This window comes from Parambassis ranga, chromosome 2, assembly GCF_900634625.1.
Source record: "Parambassis ranga chromosome 2, fParRan2.1, whole genome shotgun sequence".
In the NCBI taxonomy this organism is placed as follows: domain Eukaryota; kingdom Metazoa; phylum Chordata; class Actinopteri; family Ambassidae; genus Parambassis; species Parambassis ranga.
In genome coordinates, this window is record NC_041023.1 from 23440404 (window position 1) to 23464947 (window position 24544).

The following is a 24544-nucleotide window of genomic DNA, read 5'->3' on the forward strand; positions in this document are numbered from 1 at the left end:
GGAAAGGCCCGTTGTTTGTGCGCTCTTGAAATCCCCAAAAATGATCTCAAAGTTGTTGAACAAGTCTCTGATGAGCAGTGAGGTGAGTTGTTTCAGCTACACATAGTTGTTGAAGTGCTAATACACTAAATATATTAGCAGGAACAAATGAGGTCTATCGGGCTAGCTAAGTGCTTTATTACCCCCTAAACGCAGCTAAAATCAATAAGCGATGCTAAGTTAAGCGTGTTGGTTCTCTGGTAGAGGCGGAGGCCTCATCAGTCTTCAGATAAGAAGCTCTGAAGAAGCTGTTTTTCCACAGAAGATAGGCTGCCTGATGGAAGTCACTAATCAAATTAGCTTTAGCTGTGCATTTCCTGCCATTACCACTCAATAGAAAATCATCATTTGAGGCTAGCTAAATGCTACAGCTGGAGCCATACAGTGACTCCACAACTTTCACTTTACTATTAGCAACTATATACAAATACAGTAGAACCAGTGTTGATAATAATAATACTAATGACTCTGAAATGTCTTGTATATCAAGATATTTCAGAGTCATGTATGCTAACATGCTAGCATGCTAAATGATGAGTTCCATAGTTGATTTACATATGGACTTATTCGTTTGATTGAGATTGTTTATTAATGGCCCTGTAACTCTAAATGCTTGCTATCGCTGTGGCTAGCTAGGTGGCTTAATAGGAACTGGCTGATTAAATTAGCTTCAGCTGTGCATTTCCTGCCATTACACAACACACTCATTAAAAAACACTTCTGTGGAAAAAGGGCTTTAGGAAAGACCTCTGTGATAGCATAGCATAGCATAGCATAGCATAGCATAGCATAGCATAAGAAAAAGCATAGACACGCAACTTGTTGGAGCTCTCGTTACAGGTCGACAGAAACTCTGAGTTAAATGAGAGAAAACAGTGTTAGGCTATATGGCTCTGTGTTTGCGGTGGGGTGGCTGCCATGGGTGCTGCCAGTTGGAGGACTTGAAGTGTGTGTGTATGTGAGTCTGTGGGTGGGGGTGCATATGCTGTATTTATAGCACCTTTTTGTGAACAAGGGGGCGGCCATGATGTAGCAGCAATAAGACAGGAGACACTGTTGAGGGTTTTTTCGCAGCAATAAACAGAGGGTGGGGAATGTTTGAAGTGTGTGCGTGTGTGAGGAGGAGGATGGTGTAAATAGATGGAACAATAGAGGCATTATTGCAGTGTTGTTCCGTTGCTGCCTGCTCTCCCCTCAGTCACTTTCTCTGGGGGCAGCAGTTGGAGATAAGACGGGCTTATCAGCTCTGCTGTGTTGTCGGACAGAACGCATTGAAACGCCAAACTGGACACACTCTCAGCCTCCGTCTGCGCACATTCTTCTGATTGTTCCCAGCACCGTGAACATGTTGTGTGGATTATTTATGGGCGACTCTTTTATCACACCACTCTTCTGTTGTCTGAGAGATGTCTATTTTCTGCTGCTTTGGCCGTGCACTCTGATGGGGGCCTCTCAGAGAGGCCCCGGGTTTAAAGTACAGGGTCTGTTTGCTCAAATGAACACCCATACTAATATCTCTATGGAAGATGGACCCTGTTTAACAATATATTAATAAAGCATCTTGACACTACCACAGGTTTAGAGCTGGGGGTTTGGGAGCAAGAAACTCACATGTGATTGACAAACATAGACTGTACGGCCCCGTTCACACTGTAGAAATCAATCCGGCTAGAGCAGGATTCGAGCTGTATCTGGATAGATCCGGATAGATCTCGATCCGATCTAGCCTGATTTGCTTACATCTGCCTCAGGTCTGAACGCAAATCTGGCTAGCGAATCCCGCTAGTGGCGCGATACTTCCGTTCCACGGGGACAGTGTCCAGGTTGTGTACAAAAGCCGCATGTAAACAACACATGAGCACACGCGGTCCTACCGCAGCCTGAACGGACTCTGTACGAGGCACCACCTTTGGAGGACAACAAACAAGCCAGGGTAAGGTGCATTGAGAACGGACACGTGTGTGATAGCCAGATTTAAAAACAGGTCTGAACGTATCCAGCTTAAAGGCTATCTGGATTTAATCCCACTCTAGCTGGATTGACTTTCTCCAGTTTGAACGGGGCCTACGTAAAGTTAGACGAAGTGACTCTTAATCCACCCATTGTACAAAAGTGAGGCCAAAATATCTTGTTTATGGGCCGCCATCTTGGACCTGCTCCATTCCATAACATCTTTACTGCTGCTGTGACGCCCTTAAGACACAAATAGAAGGCTTGTTGGGTAAATTTAGCATGTGTGGAATCATCATCATCATGGTTGGCATTTTGTCTCTGATCATCTTTCCTGTCTTCTTATTGATCACCTGCGTCTTCTTTCATTATATTTTTTGTCTTTGTTGTCTTGTCCATCATATTATTCTTCATCACTGATGCTCCTTTAAGACAAATTTCCACACAGAGGAAATAACCCAACTGATAGTTTAAGCACCATCGCTCTGTGTGTGCCGTGTGTAATTACCAATCAGAATTCTATTTGAAGTTCTACATGGATATTGCGTGGTGATGTAACAGAGCAGCCATTTTGAAAAAAGCCTGCGCAGGCGTCGTCGTCATTAACCCAATTACATTTGTTTTTTAATGTGGCTGTGTGTGACAGAATGTGTGACAGATTGTGTGTGTGTGAGTGAGTGAATGGGTTGGCAAGTGGGCGGGTGAAAGGCTGTGTGTGTGTGTTTCATGCAGGATGCTGTGTCTGTTTCTGCTTCTGCTCGTCACCTGATATCTGCTGGCCATGTTCATTCAGTGCTGCAGATTCCAGCTTTCATATCCTCAGACACACACACACACACACACACACACACACAGACAGACACACACACTCTTGTCTGTGATGTCATAGATTCTGAGCTCCATGGCAACTGTGAGCGTGAGAGAGTGGAGAGAGAGACAGAGAGATATTCCTTCATATGAAGGGATGAAGATGTTAAAAATAGCTCCTGATGTTTCTAGGTGTCCGACACTGATGGTGGGGGGGTGGGTCGGTAGGGTTCTTGGCGGCGGAACATTGTGTCATGTCATTGTCAAGTGGCAATTTTTGAGCGCTTGGATTGATGCCAGTTGTCTGTGGTCTTCAGGAGGAACTTATGAAATAGGCATGTGTTATTTCAGGGCTTTATCAATGTGGTGGGTGGAGCAGAAAACACACTGTGAGCTGAAAGGGCTGAAAGAGGCTCACACAGCTGGTACACACACACACATTTAACTACTTTCTCATTGTGTCCTCAATCATTCACTTTCACTGCATCCATGTGATGAGTTTTAATTCCCTCCAGCGTTGCAATTTGTTCCGCCTCGTCCTCGGTTTCTCTGATCCTGCTGCTGCCTCGTGGACTCTTTATGAAAGTCCATGTGTGAATGTGGTTTCCTGTTTGTCTGTTGTTGCGAGATGATGCACAACAAAGCTCTGATGTGGTTGGAGCAGGTGGACCAGGCCTTTGGTTGACATGACACCATGTGAATCGCCCTAACAGTGGCCACTGCTGTAGCTTCAGATGCTACATGTGAAGCACCTGTACAGCCATAGACATTGACACATTTCCTTTCAATGCTTTAACCCTTTCACTACTATAATTATAGCGGTTCACTTACTTCTTTTTAGGGCCCGAGCACCGAATGGTGCAAGAGCCCTATTGAAACCTAGGAATTATTTTTAGGGCCCGAGCACCAAATGGTGCAAGAGCCCTATTGAAACCTTAGCCCTATTGAACCCCCCCCCCCCCCCCCCCCCCCCCCCCGGAGATTGCATTTTGGGGCCTTAACATGCCCCAAAGCTCACCAAACTCATTCATCACACAAAATTCATTCGCCCGAAAAATTTTGAAATTTGCTGACTTTTGAAACGCATACAAACATAGGAAAATGGCTCTATAGCGCCCCCTAACGCATAGCCCCTCTGGCCGGTTTGACACAGGATTATGAAAATTGGCACACATATGAATCACCTCAAGACGCACAAAAAACTCTCTTGGACCCAAACCCCCCCCCCTCTAAACCCACTTTTGGCGATTTGTGACCCTGCTACAAAACTTTTCACGCCTCGCATACTTCATCGAATTGTCCACTCAGGACACCATAGGGAATAGACGCATTCCAAAACTCTTACAAAAGTCTTACGGTGTGGCTGGGGCATGGCCTCAAAGTTTGTTGATTTCACAGGAAACAGGAAGTCGCTATAACTTCTGTGTTTACTGTCCGATCTGTGCCAAATGTCACATGTATGATCAGAGTCTGACCATAAACACATCTATACAACAATATTAAGGATTTGACACAGCGCCACCTACTGGCTACACAAAATCTTGTGTTTTCATAGGTTTTTGTGCCCGCCCTTCTGGCCTGTTTTGAGTAGGGTCATGAAAATTGGCACACATATGTATCATCCCAAGACGCACAAAAAAGTCTCTTGGACCACCCCTCCAAACCCAACAGGAAGTCCGCCATCTTGAATTTTGTGGTCATTTTTGGCGATTTGTGACCCTGCTACGAAACTTTTCACGCCTCGCATACTTCATCCAATCGAGCTGAACTTCACTGTGTACACTCAGGACACCATAGGGAATAGACGCATTCCAAAACTCTTTCAAAAGTGTTACAGTGTGGCAGGGGCGTAGCCTCAAAATTGACCATTCGCCATTACAAAGAAACACTGTATTTTCAACAGTACCACCAACATACTTCATGCAATGTGGACAAAACCTTACAGTACTGCTATGGACCCGAGTCTGAACAGATGTATATGGTAATAGGCTAATAGGATATACCGTCACAGCGCCACCTACTGGCAGCAGGAAATGTCTGTTGTAAACATGTGTGTGTTGTACGTCTCTGGAAATTAGAGGAGAGGAGAGCATAGGACAGGAGAGTATAGGACAGGATGGCCCTGCGGATCGCAAGGTGCGAGAGGGCCCGCAATGCTGCTTGCAGCTTTAATTTTACCCGTTTTTCTTGACGAATGAAATATAACTTTCAAAAGCTGGCACATTATGTTATTATGTTATAAATGCTCAGAACAGTGTGTAATAATAAGAAAAGTAAAAAAACTGATTTAAATTTTCATCAAATTTCTCTTTATAAACAACTGTAAATGTACAGCAACAAGACAACAAGAGGTTACTCAAACTATTTTACATCAACTCTGCTACGCACCACAAAACTGCCGCCCCTGGCACACATGCAATGTGGTCATTACCGTAATGAATGTAATAGATCGAAAGAGCTGTTTCTCAGCTCTCAGAATCCGAGATGAGATTTGGGGGAGGGGGGTATATTATGTTCCTATGTTCAGTAAAATAGACGCCAACATTGTCAAAGTCATAGCTTTTTTAAAGAAGCGTTAAGGGGCCACAGGTGTTTTTTGTGTTTATTTACAGGGACCCTGTGTCCACATAATCCCTGCTTAATAACAAGTAAAGGGCACAGTGCGTGTTGCTCCTTTGCTGCAGTACAGTGTGAACAATGGTCCAGTGAGGGCAGCCCTGCAGGCTTTGATGAGGGTGTTTGGGATTAAACAGCGCATTTCCACCCTCTTAACATTCCTGCGTGCCCACTGCTGAGGAAGGCTACACTTCCTGCAGCAGTCACAAGGTTCTTTTCTCTTCTTTATTTAAGCGAAACTATGGATGACACCGGGTTACTACACAGGTTTCCAGACAGAAATTCCAATGTCACGTTACGTCCAAAAATAACCTGCTGCTGCCGACTGGCTCTAGGGACAACAGACAGAATTTGAATATGGTTTCACAGTAAACAGAGGGCGATTCAGGAGGTGTAAACACACTCCATCAAATTAACAAACCTCCTCACACATGCATCACATGACAGGCGGTCACATCATGGACAGGGCAGCACATCTGGCTGGAGTAGCTGAGCAAACATATGATGGCCATGAAAAGTCAACGCTAGATGGTGGCAATAAAACCGAGCTCCACTCATGGGGATTCGGGCCGTATCCCGATATATCTGGATAGTTTCTTTCTGAGTCTGAACAACACAAATCTGGATATATCCTGGATTGATTTCAATCCACCTCTCGGAGGTAGCGACATGATACTTCCAGATTACAGGGACAGTGTCCGGGTGGCATACAAAAGCTGTATGTAAACAACAGTTAAACTATGACAGCTTTGCCCCGAGTTTATTTTAGACAGGGCTACAAAGGAATCAACTGCAGAAAAAAAACAAAAGAACGAGCGACACAGGACAAAAAAACATACGACGCATGTACACACGCAGTCCTACTCCCACTTAGTCATTGAAACTACTTAGTTAACAGCAGCAACAAGTTCACAGTTCGGGTAGTTTTAACATCCGCAGATTGTCATTTCAGAATCAGAATCAGAATTACTTTATTTATCCCCGAGGGGATACATTCTTTTAAATTTCTTATAAATTGAAATATGAAATAGAAATGTATAATAAATATCTAAATACCTAGATAGCATTTGAATCCCTGAGTTGTGTCTAAAGAAGAAGAAACATATTTACTGTATAAACCCTTTACATAGTAAAGAGCATGACATGAATGTACCAGTATGAATGTACAGTATCTGAGTGACTTTTACAGTTCAGAGTTCAGTAGTTTGTTTATTTGATCTTGAACTCGGTTGATCTCGGTTTTGGTAAAACAGATCACAAGGCCAGCCAGAGAGAGGTTATCATCCCTGTCTGAAGTCTGCCCTGGGGCCTTATTCCAGTTGGACAAGGCTCAGGATACCTCTACCCAGAGAGGTCTTCCAGGGGGCATCCTAACCAGATACCAAAGCCTCCCCCACTGGCCCCTTTAAACCTAGAGGAGCAGTGACTTTACCACAACCTCTTACCAGATGACCAAGCTCTTCACCCTGTCTCTCAGGGGAAGACCAGCCACCCTGTGGAGGAAACTCATTTCAGCCACTTGTATTTTCAGTCTTTTTTCTTTGGGTCACCAAAGGTGAGGGTAGGAGCAAAGATCAAACAGAAATCGAGAGCCCTGCCCTCTGGCTCACCTAAGCAGAGCAAACCTCGGGCTAACAGGATCACGCTCCTGTTAGCCTCATGTGAACACCATCTGCAAAAGAGCAGCGACATGATCCTGAGGTCTCCAAATGTGAACATCTCAGCTGGCCTGGTATCCTCCCAGAGGGTCTGAAGAGGAAGTGGGCAACAAGCAGAAGAACATGGAGGGATGGATCATGTCATTTTTAGTCCCTCCTATTTGACATGCACTCAGGCTGTGTAGTGTGTTGGACACATACACCTGATTTCACTGCTCCCCTGGCTGAAACACTGGCCTTGATTACTCACTTATGACGGCTGTATGACAAGTAAAGTAGGGGACCATGGTGGATGAAGGGAAATGAACAGATCGTATTCCTCACTCAGCCCGTGTGTGGGCTGCAGCCTTCTGCTGCTCTCGCTGTGAATGAATCACTCCTTATTCATAAGATCACGCCACACAATTATTGTTTTGTGCCGTTTGTTCGCAGTCAAAACACACGCCAGAACGCCACGCAAGTGCCTGTTTTCATCAGCTGAAACAGAGATATAATGGAGAAGGGGCGTGGGGGGGGGGGGGGGGGGGGGGCGTCAGACCGGCACTCATCTATATTTAATCCTGTAAATGGTCATTTAGAGGCACTTCCAGCAGAATCCAATGCCTAATTACAAAGAGAAAAACTCTGTGAGACAAAACTCAAGAATCAATAGCTGCTGTAATTATCAGCCACTCTGCATCTGCTTTCTCTGAAATGACTTCTGTTCCCACATGTTCCGAGCTTTAAAACTGGCTTTAATTATTTATCATCCTGCGATTTCTTCACACACACACACACACACACACCTGCCTCATGTTTGTATTGGGAAATTGCTGTCAGGGTGGTTGAACCCGGGCTGCTTGTGATCTAACAGAGTGAGGAGGAACGTCCACTTAACAGCTTCATGTTACCAGGCTGCTATATTATTTTATTCTTTAACAGTTTATTAATTCTTCAACTCCATTTGAGACATTTTTTATTATTCCGCCTTAAATCTGACCCACAAAATGTCTGAAAGCTCACTTTTCCACTTCTCCTTCATGGTGCCCATCCTCTAGCTCCCTCTAGAGACGCCTTCGCAGCACTGCATCTGCATGTGTGAAAAACAATGGCTCACACTGGTTCTGATTTCCTGTAGCAGATTTACAGAGGCTCCGATTGGATTATAGCCTTTGTCACTTCCTACACTTCCAGCTACTGCAGCTGATGTCCTTAATGTTGACACTGATGCTTCCTGTGTGAGTCAGCTCCCCAGCTCACTGATAATCTCATCAGTGATGAAACGGTGTGTGTGTGTGTGTGAGGCTGCTATGCTTTTTTTTATATACAGGTACTACAGTGCAATTTGTATTTCAAAATGTGGGATGGCATTTTATTGAATTCATATGTTCATTTTGTTTATTTTTGTCATTGTATGAGTCTTAAAAACTAATTGACCTCAGGAGGCTCGAAACTCAGACTCCTTAGTGAAAGTCCACCACTCCTAACAATGATTTTTGTAGCATTATCGGTCCCATATTATCATGCAATACATCCAAATCTTCTGTTATCATAACGGTAACCATGTGCTGTGTCTGATGGATGTATTATTGATCATCACATTTGGTTTGCTGCAGTCTAAGAGTTTAAATGTGGTCTATCAGGACAACTGGAATCATTGTATATTGTACAAAAGATTCATTTAAGTTCCTGTGACCATGATTGTGTTGTTTCCTCAGAGGTGCAGTGGACTGAACAGGTGACGTAAATGGTTTTGGGCTCTGAGGTGAAAGCAGACATAACAGTGTGGACAACAAGTTTATGTTAATGTTGCATTCTGTGAAATGTATTCCATCTGCTGCCTCTTTGAACCCCAGTCGTTGCCATTTTTACTCCATTTCCCTCCCCTGCTCTATAAATAGGCATCATTTTTTAGCAGAGTTCGTGGAGGTTGCGTGGCTGTTGTGAGCCGCCGCTGGCTATTTAAAGACTGGCGTAACTGTGCAGCGTAACAGTGTGTGTGTGTGTCTGTGTGTGAGATGACGGCTGAGGTTCTGTGTTGCCATGGAAACGGTTCATCAACCAAGGACGTGTGTGGCTGACATCCGTCAGAGGATGACTGTGTTTATGATCAGAGAACACAAACATGATTTCATCACAGGAAGAGAGAGAAAATGAACTATGGAAGCATCCTGCTCCTGTTTGGATTTGGTTTATTAGAGGATTCCTGGCATTGAAATCAGCCGCCATCACACTGCTGCCCTGCGGTGTGATGCCATTAAACTTGAAGTCAGAAATCAATGTCACTGCTTTCATCTCAGCAGTGTGTGCCTCCGTCCAGAAGGGAAATGGATTGATGTGATTGAATAAAAATGAGTTTGTGACACGTTTCCTTGCTTTCAGATAAGCCATCGATTTGTACTGAGTGTGTTTGTTTCACTCCACCCCTGCCTCTCTCTGCTTGCGCACAGAAGCGTCCCCACTTTTGCATATCCGTCCTGACTGATGTAAGGATCGTCCTTGGCTCCCTGTTAGACAGAGGAAATCATTGCAAGTCTCGTCACGGGGATGCCCACAGGCAGCTGCTGGCGGTGCATGGCAGGGGAGGGGAGTGCATGCTGCTGCTGGTAGTGGTGGCGGTGAGGCCTGTGTGGATGAGAAAATAAGAATGAAATCAAGCTGCGTTCCATTTTCTGACACACTCCAGTAATTATTGAGGCATAAGTGGATTAAGCTGTAGACACCCTGAGGTGGTGTGGCGGTGAAATCTATCTTCAATCATCTGGCTGATGGGTCAATCGCTGACAGATCAATAGCATAAAGTGAATGGAGGAGAAGCTTCAGAATCAATGTGACAGTCACTCAGCTGCAGCCTCTGTGTGTCTGTGTATGTGTGTGTCTTGGTATAAATTTGACTCATGGTTTCCACTGAGTGGCTCAAAGGGAGTCATCAGTGAGTCACTCATACTTACAGTACATTCCTCCACAACAGACGAGTGGATTTATTCCACGTCTTTCATCGCTTTTCATCACTTTTCTCTGTGCAACAGTTTCTGGGTGTTCTCTTCTCCACCAGCAGATGGCAGCATGGCTGCTTGGCTGTAACACAGAGCTGCTGCCAGAGGTATTTTTCTGCTGTATAAACAACACTTAACTCCTTCACCTCAGATGTCCCCTCACAGCTGCCTGGATCATTAATTTTCAGCAGAGAACTTTACTTTCATGGCAGTTTTTCAAAATAAGAGTCGCCTCGCAGGATAAATAGAAGAAAGAAAACAAAAGCACATTTGTTTCACTATAATGTTACTATACTGTCTTATTATTTTAGCTTTGTGTGTTTGGACTAAATCTCATCTTAAAGTAGGTAGAGTGGACATAAGGTAACTCTTTATTACATCGTGTAACAGCCATAGTAATAGTGTTTACATCTTCATATATAAGCAGCAAAGTCTGGGGCAGAGAAATTAAAAAATGCACTTCCTCCCATGTCCTCTGGGGGCTGCCTCCAGAAATGAGTCAATCTTCATCCGCCTCCATGTTAAAATGACCAACTTTACAGTAGGCCTGAATGACTTTGAGTGACAGGTGGGTGTCGAGCTCTACTGTATAGGTGCACTGCAACATGGTGACGGTCGGCTCCACCCACAGTGGCTGAAACCTTTGTGACGTCCCAGACTGGTTCAGTCTGAGCTTAATGTTTTGAGCTATGGAGATTTCCTCATTTGACTCTTCAGGGTGAAGAGCTCGGGCATACACCGTAGAGTTGCTGCTCCTCTACACTGAAAAGATCCAGTTGAAGTGGTGCCTCCCCAGTGAGGTGTTCTGAGCATTTCTAATCGGGAGGAGTCAGACCCAGGATACAGTGAAGGGATTATATCCCTCAACTGGCCTGGGAGCACATTGGTTCCCTTCTGGATGAGCTGGAGGAGGTGGCCAAGGAAGTCATTTTTACCACACATGTGAAATTGATTGACTACTCATATTTAGACTAGTATGATGCACATAAATATGGAGGCCAGCCTGGTTGACCCCCTCCTCTTTGTCTTCCTCTTCTTCAGCTCCCAGTCATTGTTTAGGAGTGAAACACTGTAGGGAAACAGCTACCATGCTACCACCCTATTAGCAATGTAGCAATAATATATAGCAATGCTAGCAAACAAATTTCTGCCTCCCTCTTAATGGTTAAAAGCAGGTTAAATTTACACACCCAGTGTAAACAGCTATGGTGTTAGCTAAAGCTAAAATTGATGATATATCAGATATCAAAAACCTGGAAAACGTTCTTATTAACTCTTCTTTTGATAGTTTAAAATATCAGAGAACGTAAGTCTTGCACTAAGAAAAAGCTGCAGGAATTGATGAATTGATTTTCTGAGTTTTCTTTAGTCCTTGGAGGTCACAGCTTAGAAAAGAAGAGGTTAACGTCTTTGACCAGCTCTCTCTTTCTCTCTGTGTGTGTGTGTTTGGTATTTGGCAGCCAGCCGACTTGTTGACTTTATTTTTTCATGCTTCAGTGGAGCGTGAGAAGAACATACATTCTCCTCATTGGAGGACCTCCTTCACAAAATCACCCTCTAAAACACACACACACACGGCAGAGGTTTAGTGAGACCAGTTTGCTGCCGTTTACACTCTCAGGCTCACACTTTGCTGTTTGGGCAGTGCTTGGTTTTATAATCTGCCTCAGGTTGTAATGAGTTTGTGATAAGCAGGAGTTACTTGTGTAAACAGTATGGATCACCCTGTGGAAGCAATTTAGACACTGCAGCGCCTTCACGGCCGATCCTTGCCAACTAATGTGGTGGTTGCACGTCTGAGTGATTTTCAGCCAGAGCTTTGTGCAGGTCAGTCAGTGACGTTGACTTTGTTCTCCTGGAGGTATTTCTTCACTAGAAGAGACGTTTGTTTCAGGTATTGTCATGTTGAAGGAGAAAACCTCGACCATGAGCCAGTTTTACTGCACACTGCTTCAGGTTTTTTTTTCATGATATTTAGATCCACAGTTCCAGACTCACTGAATCCTCCTCACAGCATCATACTGCCACCACCATGTTTGACTGCATGAACCGTGTTCTGTGGGTTCTACCTCTCTGAGGTCGATCTAGTCGGATTGGCTTACATCTGGCTCAGGTCTGAACGCAAATGCGGCTAGCGACGTGATACTTCCGTTTCACAGGGACAGTGTCCGGGTCGCATACAAAAGCCATATGTAAACAACCGTCGAACTACGACAGCTTTGCCCCCAGTTTATTTTCCACAGGGCTATAAAGGAATAAACTGCTTTTTGAACCTAAAAAACATATGAAAAACAAGTGACACAGGACAAAAAAAAAATGCATGCACACACCTACTGTGGCCTGAACGGACTCTGTATATCACGAAGCACCACCCAGTGGTTTGGAGGACAACAACCAAACCGGATTAAGCCGGATTGAGCGCGGACACGCCTGTGTGATAGCCAGATTTGAAATTAGGTGTGAACATATCCAGCTTAAAGGCTATCTGGATTCTCTAGCTGGATTGACTGGGGGAAAAAATGTGGCTTAAGCAGGATTCGGCCGCATCCTGATCAATCCAGATGTGTTTTTTCTGAGTGTGAACACCTCAAATCCGGCTGTATACAGTTTGATTTCAATCAAAATCAAATGTGGCTCAGGTGAATGCACATGTGGCGAGCGAATCCGGCTAGCGACATGCTACTTCCGGTTAGCGTTGTGCTACTTCCGGTTCACAGGGCGCGACACGGGACAAAGAACCGCATGACGCATGCGCACACGCGGTCCTACCGCGGCGTGAACCTTAAAGGCTGTCTGGGCTCAATCCCACTCTAGCTGGAATGACTTTCTCCAGTGTGAACTCCTGCCGCAGGTGTGTGAAAAATGACTTGTGTGCCCTGTCTCCAGGTGGTCTCTAGCAGACTCCAGTCTGTGTGCCCTGTCTCCAGGTGGTCTCTAGCAGACTCCAGTCTGTGTGCCCTGTCTCCAGGTGGTCTCTAGCAGACTCCAGTCTGTGTGCTCTGTCTCTAGGTGGTCTCTAGCAGACTTCAGTCTGGTTTGGAGGTGTCTTTTCTGCAGTCTGGCAGTCCATTGCTGTGCAGGACTCTAGTGACAGTCATCTCCGAGTCTTCAGGTCCAGACCTGGTTCCAGTCCTTTACCAGTGTCTCTGCAGTAGTTTTGTCCACAGCTGTTGCTAAGACACAGCTAATTCTATACATTGTATCTGTACGTTAATGGTACAAAGCTGAGACGATTATCTTCCAGACTGGAGGAAGCACATGAATGGAGGTTGTGTCTGAGGGTTGTCCTGTGGTGTCAGGCTGTCTAAACTGCTGCTGCGGAGCTCCAACATGTATTGAAAGAAAAATATCATTCAGTATATTCATGCAAAATAATTCTAGCGTTGGTAAAATATGCCTCTGCTAACACTGCTGCTTCTCTCTGTGACTCCTTCACCCTGATCTGAAAGGAACAGCTCTTGTAATTCTCCAGCAGGATGAATGAGCTCGGTGTAAATTACAGTCACCAGCAGCGAGTCTGACAGCTGATCAGGATAAAGATCAGTAATGGATTTTCACACAGGGACAAAGAGTTTTGCAAAGCAGGTGAAAGTTGGAAGAAAATGAATATATCAGCGTCAGTGCGCTATCCTGCTCCTGCACTGTAAAAAATTGTTGTTATTATATTCAGCTGTGGTTGTCAGGGTCATCCTGTAAAAAAATACATTTAAACAGCCCTTTTCTGCAGAATTAGCATGACAATTAAATCAAGTTTGTCATGGACTTTTTGTACATTATTTAACTGAAAAAGTGTAATTATGAGACAGACTTTTCTGTTAATTTAACTCATGTGAAAATAATAATTATACATTATCGTATCATTATCATGTCATAACTTTGAGTTTAGAAATTGAAACTAGAGCACTCTGCTGAACTTTGAATCATCCTTTTAAAGTTATGATGGAGAGCTGGGTGCCTCATTTCCTGTCACATATACTCACATTGTTTATAATTCCTCCTGTGTTAATTTACCTTAGTTATATTTCCTTATTGATTGTTAAATATGTTCTTCTTACACAAAACATGCAACAAGTGTGTTTACATGTGAAGTTCTGAGGATTTACTCCAACATGTAGAGCAGCTGGATGAATCCAGACATGGATTACTGAGTAATAACTAGTGATGTCCGAATCCGATCATGTGATCGGAAATCGGGCCTGATTACACAGTTTAAGACTCGATCGGAATCGGATGTTACCTCCTGATCAGGACTATATTTATTAGGGCTGTCAAAGTTAATGCCTTGTAGTGTCATGGGTTGGAGACCTCGATGACCCAGTTTGGAGGCGTAGGACGGCACAGCCAACATAGCACAAATGATAGCAACGAGTGCCTTGCTATTCACCTTTGTAGAGGACCCTAAGACACCCGTTCACATTGGGGAAATTAATCCAGCTAGAGCGGGATTTGGGCTGTATCTGGATATATGCTGATGCTCAGGTCTGAACGCAAATGCGACGACGGCTAGCGACATGATACTTCTGGTTAGCGACATGCTACTTCCGGTTCACGGGGAGCGACACGGGACAAAAAAACACATGACGCATGCGCACACGCGGTCCTACCGTGGCCTGAATGGACTCTGTATATTATGAGGCGCCACCTAGTGGTTTGGAGGACCGCAAACAAGCCGGATTAAGCCAGATTGAGTGTGGACACGCTTGTGTGATTTGAAAATAGGTCTGAACCCATCCAGCTATCCAGACTATCCAGATACAATCCTACTCTAGATGGAATGACTTTCTCCAGTGTGAACGGGGCCTATAAGTATCGGATTGGGACTCGGTATCAGAAGATACTCCAAATCAAATAACTCCGACTCGAGGGCAAAAAAACCGAGACATCCCTAGTAATAACATATGAGTTATTACAGCTTTATTCCAGAATATTTTGAAAAGGCATTTTATGTTTTAATTGCTTAAAAGTTTAAATGGAAACAAAACAAATCTTTTATTTCCAAACATCTGCAAAACGAGCGCCATGTTTTCGTCCAGCAGTCTATTTTTGGAGAATTAAATAAAACATGACTTTTTATGTGTGACGACCGACAGGCTGCTCTGACAGTCAGTCCACTGTCAGACCGTCAAAGTTAAACATGATCTTCATGAATTCATCATGATCGTCTCACCCCAGATTACACTTTAAATGTCAGCTCCTCCACCTGATAAACTCCATCTGCTTCAGATGCGATCGCACCGGCAGGAATGTTTAAACGACAGAAGAAAGAGCAAGTGATCTGATTCACTGTGTGTAAACTGATGCAGAGAGAAGGAGCAATAATTCTCCCTCTGCAGCCACTCGTGACAAACGCTGTGATGAGCAGGACATTTTTATTTTGAAGTGATCATGGAGGTCTGTCCTTCAACCTGAAGAACAGAGATGCTGATCAAATAATCTGAGAATCCTCTCAAACTGCTGCTTTAAAGGTCGTTGATACTTTATGTTGATGAAGATTCTCAGTCATCCAGGTCATCATACGTAGAGAAGATTGAAGTAAGGCGTCTGGACTTGTAGAGTTTTCTAGAAGACGTTTCGCTGCTCATCCAAGCAGCTTCATCAGTTCTAACTGTTTGGTGGGGAAATGTAAACCATGTTTTGTGCAGTTTATGTTTTAAAATGATGCATAAACCTGCTCCAATTGCTGCTAAACGTGACATTACTTCCACCTCTTTTAGCCAATAATAACTAATGATAGAAACTGGCCATACTTGTTGCTGATTGGCTCTAATCAGCAAATTCTTTCTCATGTTTATTTATGTTCTTTTATCTTGGCTCTGATGGTGTTTTTAAAAAGTTGTTGCCTACGTTTAGTGCACGGGACAGTTTTGCAGGAAACGTGTGTGTGTGTGTGTGTGTTAGCATCCGCCCTCCTCGGCTGTATAACTGTTATAAATGCTCACATTGGACGATAAATGCATCAATAGGTCATTAATTAGTAGCCTCCTGTGTTATCGGCCCACACAGAGACCTGCAGCTCTGACAGTGAAGGGGAGAGGAATCTGTCATCCTCTCCTCTCCGCGGTGGTTCAGGAAGATGCATAATCACACACACACAGAGGACATTTCCTTTGAGGTCGCCATATCTTATCTGTATTTCACCTTTTCTGTACTCTGTACTCACCTCTGAAGAACAAACTACTCCAGAAATCTGAGCTGAGATGCTCCCCCCCTCAGTTAGACTGAGACAGGAAGCTGCTGGATGTCTTTCCTCTTGTTTCTGTTGTGTTATGGGGGGAGTTTAGACCCAAATGCAGACACTGAGGCTGAGGTGAACTAAAAGAGAGCTTTTAATGAAGCCAAAACGGGTCGAAAACATAAAATCCCAGAACACAAAGTACAAATCAAAGGAGTAAAAAACAACTAACTAAATCACCAAGAACAAACAGTAAAAAACAAACCAAACCTAAAGGAGATCCAAAAGGGAGGAAGGGAACACACACAGGAACATCGCATGGATACACGGACGGACTAACAAGAACAAAGGGGAGCACAGGACTTAAATACAGAAGGGTAACAAGACACAGGTGAGACACATCAGGGTGGGGCAAGCAATCCTAAAGGCGGGAAACACAAGGAAGTAAAACACACAGGAACACAAGGGGAAACATGGACTTTCAAAATAAAACAGGAAACACAAGACACAGCTGCAAACACACAGATCACAGACTCAGGGCAGGAATGAAAACTAAACAGAAAACAAATCAAGAAACACAGAATCCTAACAGTACCCCCCCTTCAAGGGACGGATCCCAGACGTCCCAGGGAAAAAAAAACAAAAGTCACAGCTGAGCCGGGAGGGAGGGGGGAGGTCCGGAGGAGGGATCAAAACAAAACCACAAGGATCAGAGTTCAAACAAAAGGGGACCCAACGGGCAGAAGTTCAGGAAGAGGGAAACGAAGTTCAAAGTGGCCACTGTGAGACCACAGAGTCAAAAAAACGGCCAGGGGGCCAAAACAGTCAGGGGCCTGGGACTCTCTGGGTCCCGGCAGAAGCCCAACAGAGGCAGGGAGAAGGGCAAAAGTAGAGGCAGAGTCATGGGCCCTCCAGGGTCTGGTCAGAAGACCAGCAGGGACAGGGAGGTGAACCCTCCAGGGTCCGGGCGAAAGACCAGCAGGGACAGAGATCTGAACCCTCCGGGGTCCGGGCGGAAGACCACCAGAGATGGAGACGCGGACCCTCCTGGGTCCGGGCGGAAGACCACCAGCGATGGAGATGCGGGCCCTCCTGGGTCCGGGCGGAAGACCACCAGCGATGGAGATGCGGACCCTCCAGGGTCCGGGCGGAAGACCAGCAGGGACAGAGATCTGAACCCTCCAGGGTCCGGGCGGAAGACCAGCAGGGACAGAGATCTGAACCCTCCGGGGTCCGGGCGGAAGACCACCAGAGATGGAGACGCGGACCCTCCAGGGTCCGGGCAGAACACCAGCGGAGACGAGGCAGCAGACCCTCCTGGGTCCGGGCAGAAGACCAGTGGAGACGAGGAGGCTGGCCCTCCAGGGTCAGGGCAGAAGGCCGGCAGAGACGAGGAGGCTGGCCCACCAGGGTCAGGGCAGAAGGCCGGCAGAGACGAGGAGGCTGGCCCACCAGGGTCAGGGCAGAAGGCCGGCAGAGAGGAGGAGGACCCTCCAGGGTCCAGGCAGGAGACCAGAGCCGAGGACCCTCCAGGGTCCGGACAGGAAACCAGAACCGAAGACCCTCCAGGGTCCGGACAGGAAACCAGGGACGAGGACCCTCCGGGGTCCGGACAGGAAACCAGGGACGAGGACCCTCCGGGGTCCGGACAGGAAACCAGAACCGAAGACCCTCCAGGGTCCGGACAGGAAACCAGGGACGAGGACCCTCCGGGGTCCGGACAGGAAACCAGGGACGAGGGAGGACCACCAGCAACGGCACTGGAGGCCAGAGGCGAAGGGCCACCGGCGTCGGGTCTGCAACTCGGGAGCGGTGGAACACCAGGGTCAGGGCAGGTCACCAGAACAGAGGGTCCATCAGGATTGAAGTGAGAAGGTTCCCCAGAGTCTGAGCAGGCAGCCCATAGTGGCTGTGATGGAGCCCCCCCATAATCCAAACTGGCAACCCCCAGAGTTACAGTCAGAGCCACCACTGTCCCAAGATATACAAACTCCAGTACCTCAGCAGGAACTCCACTCAAGGCAGCACTGGTAGCCTCTGAAACAGGTGGTGACACGTGGAGTCCAAACAGCATCAGGCTAGCCTCTGGTCCACCAGCTAGCTCAGGAGCAGGAACACATGAGGAAGGGGGTTTAGCTGGCTCCGCAGACGATGGGGGGAGAGCCCTAGCGGGCTCAGGGAAAGAGGAGGCGGGGGCCATAGCAGGAACTGGAACAGACAGGGAGGGACGAGCAGGCATCAGACCATCAGCTGGCGCAGGAATACGTGAGGGGAGTCCAGCTGGCTCCGCTGAAGACGAGGGGTGAGCCTCGGCAGGGCAAGGGGATAAGGAGGCAGAGACAGCAGCTGGAGCAGGAACTGGAACAGCTGGCGCGGGCGAAGATGTGAGGCTACCAACCTCTGCAGAAACCCACGAAGGAGGAAGTCCAGTTGGCTCCATAGAGATTGGGGGGCGAGCCCCCGTGGGATCAGGAGATGAGGAGACGGAGACCAAGGCTGGAGATGCAGGAGATGCTGGTAATGGCGAGGATGTCGGATCACCAGTTGACACAGGAACACACAGTGCAGACCCAACCGGCTCCATAGAAGGCTCAGGATCACCGGCTGGCACAGGAACTAACGGGAGGAGTTCAGCTGGCAATGGCGTAGACGTCAGCCCACCAGCTGACACTGGGACAGGCGGGGAAGGGAGTCCAGCTGGCTCCGCTGAAGACGAGGAGGGAGCCTCAACAGGGTCAGGGGAAGAGGTGGCGGAGAATTCAGCTGGAGCAGGAACAGACAGGGAGGAGTGAACTGGTGGACATGAAGATGTCAGACTACCAGCTGCTGCAGAAACCCATGAGGACGGTAATCCAACTGCCTCCGTTGAGGACGAGGGGTAAACCTCGACAGGGTCAGGGGATGAGGAGACGGAGACTGCAGCTGGAGCCGGAGCAGGAACAGACAGGGATGGACCGGCTGGTTTGAATACAGGCTGGGCGAGCCAGGGGGGAAGCATTGGGGCCACTGGCGTGGGGAACCTCTCCATCTCCTCATACACAGGTAGGAGCAGGTCGATTAGCCAAGGCTGAGCCTCCAAAGTGTCCACTATCTTGGTAGAAAGTCTGTCCTTTTCACTGCATAGGTCCCCCAGCAACTGTAAAACAGAAATCCGGTAGGAGACCCACTGCCGGATCTCCTGATTGTCTTGAGGGGGAGGGATTAAGGAGTCCACCTCGTCCACCTCAGCTTGGAGGAATCTCCATTGTCTCTTAATTGCCTTCCAGGCTGAAACACAGTCTGCTGGGTCCATTTTATGGTTAGTCCGTTCTGTTGTGTTATGGGGGGAGTTTAGACCCAAATGCAGACACTGAGGCTGAGGTGAACTAAAAGAGAGCTTTTAATGAAGCCAAAACGGGTCGAAAACATAAAATCCCAGAACACAAAGTACAAATCAAAGGAGTAAAAAACAACTAACTAAATCACCAAGAACAAACAGTAAAAAACAAACCAAACCTAAAGGAGATCCAAAAGGGAGGAAGGGAACACACACAGGAACATCGCATGGATACACGGACGGACTAACAAGAACAAAGGGGAGCACAGGACTTAAATACAGAAGGGTAACAAGACACAGGTGAGACACATCAGGGTGGGGCAAGCAATCCTAAAGGCGGGAAACACAAGGAAGTAAAACACACAGGAACACAAGGGGAAACATGGACTTTCAAAATAAAACAGGAAACACAAGACACAGCTGCAAACACACAGATCACAGACTCAGGGCAGGAATGAAAACTAAACAGAAAACAAATCAAGAAACACAGAATCCTAACAGTTTCTGTCTTTATCTTCATGACATAAGGAGCAGGGACAATACACACACACACACACACACACACTCCTTCATATGCACGTACAGGTATGATTTCTTCTTTTATGCGTGCTCATGTGTCAGTGTCAGTGCTTCAGGTGAGAGCAGGGAGGCACTTAGCGAAGATTAAAGAAGCCTGAAGTGGATGACAGCTGTTCAGATGCAGAATTTACACCTGAACTGTGAGCATGGTGTCTCATGACAGCTCCTGTTTATGACCGGTGCTCCGGCTGACCTCTTGCAGGCTGATGACGGGGGTCCTTTAGGGGATGAATTCCCAGACTCAGAATTCATTGTTCCATCAATGTTGGCAAGCCGTCCAGGCTCGGGTGTTGCAGCATTTTCTGACAGTCCAGAAGCACTCCTGCTGTTCGGGTCTTATATATTATTGCACCGATAAGGACACGTCTACATGGAGCACAAAAACAGAATGTAAGGAGGAAAAAGCAAAACAATCTCTGTAGGAGGGAGAAAAAACATGTAAATTAGGATGACATTTAACTACTTAGCTAGCAATGACGCTAACAATGTCACATAATTTCTGGCTAGCAATTCAGTGAAGTAGCTGTTAGAGAGTTTAACGGCAAATCAATGTCAGTGAATAATGCAGACTCAACAAAGTAGCTAGCAACTATGCTAACAGGCCGATCTGATGCTAGCGATTCAGCTAAATAGTTAGCTCACTTGATAATAGTTTGACTTTGCAATAGAAAAACAAAATTAAAAGTTATTTAAAGAGGAAAATAAGGCTGAGAGGCATTAGTTTCATGTAAAATGATAGCTTTCCAGCTCAGACAATCAGTCATGGGATTTGTTAGTATTAAAATATTAAGAACACAGAGTGCATGAAACAGGAAGCCGTGGAACTGTACTATAACTAATTCATGTGAATACATTTTTATGAATATATTACTTCCATCAGAGCTTGGGCAACTTATTCAAAAGTGTATTTGAAATAATCAGAGAAATAAAGACATTCCGGCGCTGCAGCGTCAGTAATGGAGGGTTTGATCATCCTGATCAGACTCTGTGAGGTCGTCATGCATGTTTACGATAATGGCAGCATTTATAGACTCAAGTGAAACTTCAGAGTATCATAATCATTTATTTGATTTGTTTTGCCCCACTCTACCTCCAGACCTCAGTCACTGAGTGATGCGAGGCCTTCTGGCAGCTGCATTACTTCATTTCAGCTTATTAGCGCTGTAAGCAGGGACATCAGAGTCCATCAGGGGAGGAGGCTTTGAGAGCTTGTTTTGGCTACGATCCTGGTTATGAATTCCTCATTCATATTCCTGATCTGCAGGCTGGAGCAGAACTCCTGTGTGTCCGACTAACAGCAAGAGAGCTCACCTCTGTTAGCCTGTGATAGCCTTCATGATGGCTATCACTAATGGTCAGGACGGAAAGGTGTCCCCCAGGGTACGACAGTCGGCCCCCGTGACATTCTGTCTCTGCCCTACATTTTCTAATTTGTGTTCTCTTAACATTGCCACAGTCTGTTTTTAATCATGAACTGTGTTTGTCCAGACCCCATTCAATTATTCATCATGTTTGCTCGATGAGCTGCTCCGCTACAGTGACACGGCTGATGCAAATTAAACTCCGGCAAGCAAAAAAACAAGAAGTATCTGCTGGTTTAAAGACAGAGAGCCAGAGTGATTCTGTGTGTTATAAACTCAACACACAAAGGTGAGATCATCTGATTTTAGAAGAGTTTGTCCTGCGCAGTTTGTGTGGAGCAACTGGAGTAGTGTTGGGAAGCTCTCAAACACTAAATTGAGAGAACAAATCACTCACTGAGATGACTCATCACTCCCGAGTCATATAAAAGATTAGTTCATATTGAACGAAACGTTGGTGACCAACACATGTGTGTGTATGCACAGGCCTTTATGAAGGAAGTGCAGTTTTATCATCTTGTCGTCACATGTCAACAGCAAACATAAGAGACTACAGACAACTGTTCTGAAATACAGATTTTGCAAACCAACACTTCTATGTACAGTATTGATTTAAAGTTTGTAAACCAGGTAGGTATATATATACCTACCTGGTATATATATATATATACATATATATATATATATATACACTCAACAAAAATATAAATGCAACACTTTTGTTTTTGCTCCCATGTTTCATGAGATGGACTTGAAGATCTAAACTTCATTCCAGATACACAATATTACCATTCCTCTCAAACATTGTTCACAAATCTGTCTAAATGTGTGATAGTGAGCACTTCTGCTTTGCTGAGATAATCCATCCCACCTCACAGGTGTGCCACATCAAGATGCTGATCTGACATCATGATTAGTGCACAGGTGTACCTCAAACTGCCCACAATAAAAGGTCACCCTGAAATGTGCAGTTTTGTCTCACAGCAAAATGCCACAGATGCCACAAGCATTGAGGGAGCGTGCAATTGGCATGCTGACAGCAGGAATGTCAACCAGATCTGTTGCTCGTGCATTGAATGTTCATTTCTCCACCATAAGCCGTCTCCAAAGGCGTTTCAGAGAATATGGCAGTACATCCAACCGGCCTCACAACCGCAGACCACGAGTAACCACACCAGCCCAGGACCTCCACATCCAGCAGGTTCACCTCCGAGATCGTCTGAGACCAGCCACTCAGACAGCTGCTGAAACAATTGGTTTGCATAACCAAACAATTTCTGCACAAACTGTCAGAAACCGTCTCAGGGAAGCTCAACTGCATGCTCGTCGTCCTCATCGGGGTCTTAACCTGACTCCAGATCGTCGCCGTAACAGACTTGAGTGGGCAAATGCTCACATTCGATGGCGTCTAGCACGTTGGAGAGGTGTTCTCTTCACGGATGAATCTCGGTTTACATTGTTCAGGGCAGATGGCAGACAGTGTGTGTGGCGTCGTGTGGGTGAGCGCTTTGCTGATGTCAATGTTGTGGATCGAGTGGCCCATGGTGGTGGTGGGGTCATGGTATGGGCAGGCATCTGTTATGGACGAAGAACACAGGTGCATTTTATTGATGGCATTTTGAATGCACAGAGATACCGTGACGAGATCCTGAGGCCCATTGTTGTGCCATACATCCATGAACATCACCTCATGTTTCAGCAAGATAATGCACGGCCCCATGTTGCAAGGATCTGTACACAATTCTTGGAAGCTGAAAATGTCCCAGTTCTTGCATGGCCAGCATACTCACCGGACATGTCACCCATTGAACATGTTTGGGATGTGCTTGACCGGCGTATACGACAGCGTGCACCAGTTCCCACTAATATCCAGCAACTTCGCACAGCCATTGAAGAGGAGTGGACCAACATTCCACAGGCCACAATAGACAATCTGATAAACTCTATGCGAAGAAGATGTGTTGCACTGCATGAGGCAAATGGTGGTCACACCAGATACTGACTGGTTCTGAGTCCCCAGACCGCCAATAAAGCAGAAACAAAATGCACATTTCAGGGTGGCCTTTTATTGTGGGCTGTTTAAGGTACACCTGTGCACTAATCATGATGGCAGATCAGCATCTTGATGTGGCACACCTGTGAGGTGGGATGGATTATCTCAGCAAAGCAGAAGTGCTCACTATCACACATTTAGACAGATTTGTGAACAATGTTTGAGAGGAATGGTAATATTGTGTATCTGGTATGAAGTTTAGATCTTCAAGTCCATCTCATGAAACATGGGAGCAAAAACAAAAGTGTTGCGTTTATATTTTTGTTGAGTGTATATTTCTGCATAAAAAACAGCAGCAGAATTTTCACGTCCTAAAACAGAAACCAAAAAACATAAATAAACAAAAATAATGAAACAGAGGAATTAATTTGTTGGTGAAAATGATCCTAAATAAGTGCAAACCATGATTCTACCACCACTGTGCTTCACTGCAGGGGTAAGGTTCTGTTGGAATGCAGTGTTTACACACACAACAATATCTGAACCAAAACATGCATTTTATTTTTGTCATGTGTTGCCATGGATACAATACAAAAAGGCTGCAAAGATGTCATGGAAATGTACTCATTTAAATTTTTCCTCCTCCTGTATTGATAAAAAATATTTATCATAGTATCATATTTTTTTACTTGACATATTTCAGCTTAAATGAGATAAAATTAGTGTGTGTTTGGAGAGCGCCGTCTTTCCATTATTTGGCCACATAAAGGCGAGGATGGTATCTAAAGTTGCATGTTTGAGATAAGAGTGACCTCTTTGTGCTCAGATTACAAATAAAACCTGCACAGACCCTCCTCTGACATGCTCCATCATCCACCCTCTCTTTTTTTCTCTCTGGTCATCCAAGTTGCCATAATTGTGGCTGTTCATCCAAGTTGCCATAATTGTGGCTGTTATTTGATAAAAGATGCAGTTCTGCACAGAGCAGTCAGACAAAGGCCTTTTCATAATGATATATATTCAGCAATTTCAATATTCAGTAATAAAAAGGCCCACCAGGCCAGCTGCAGTAGCGGGG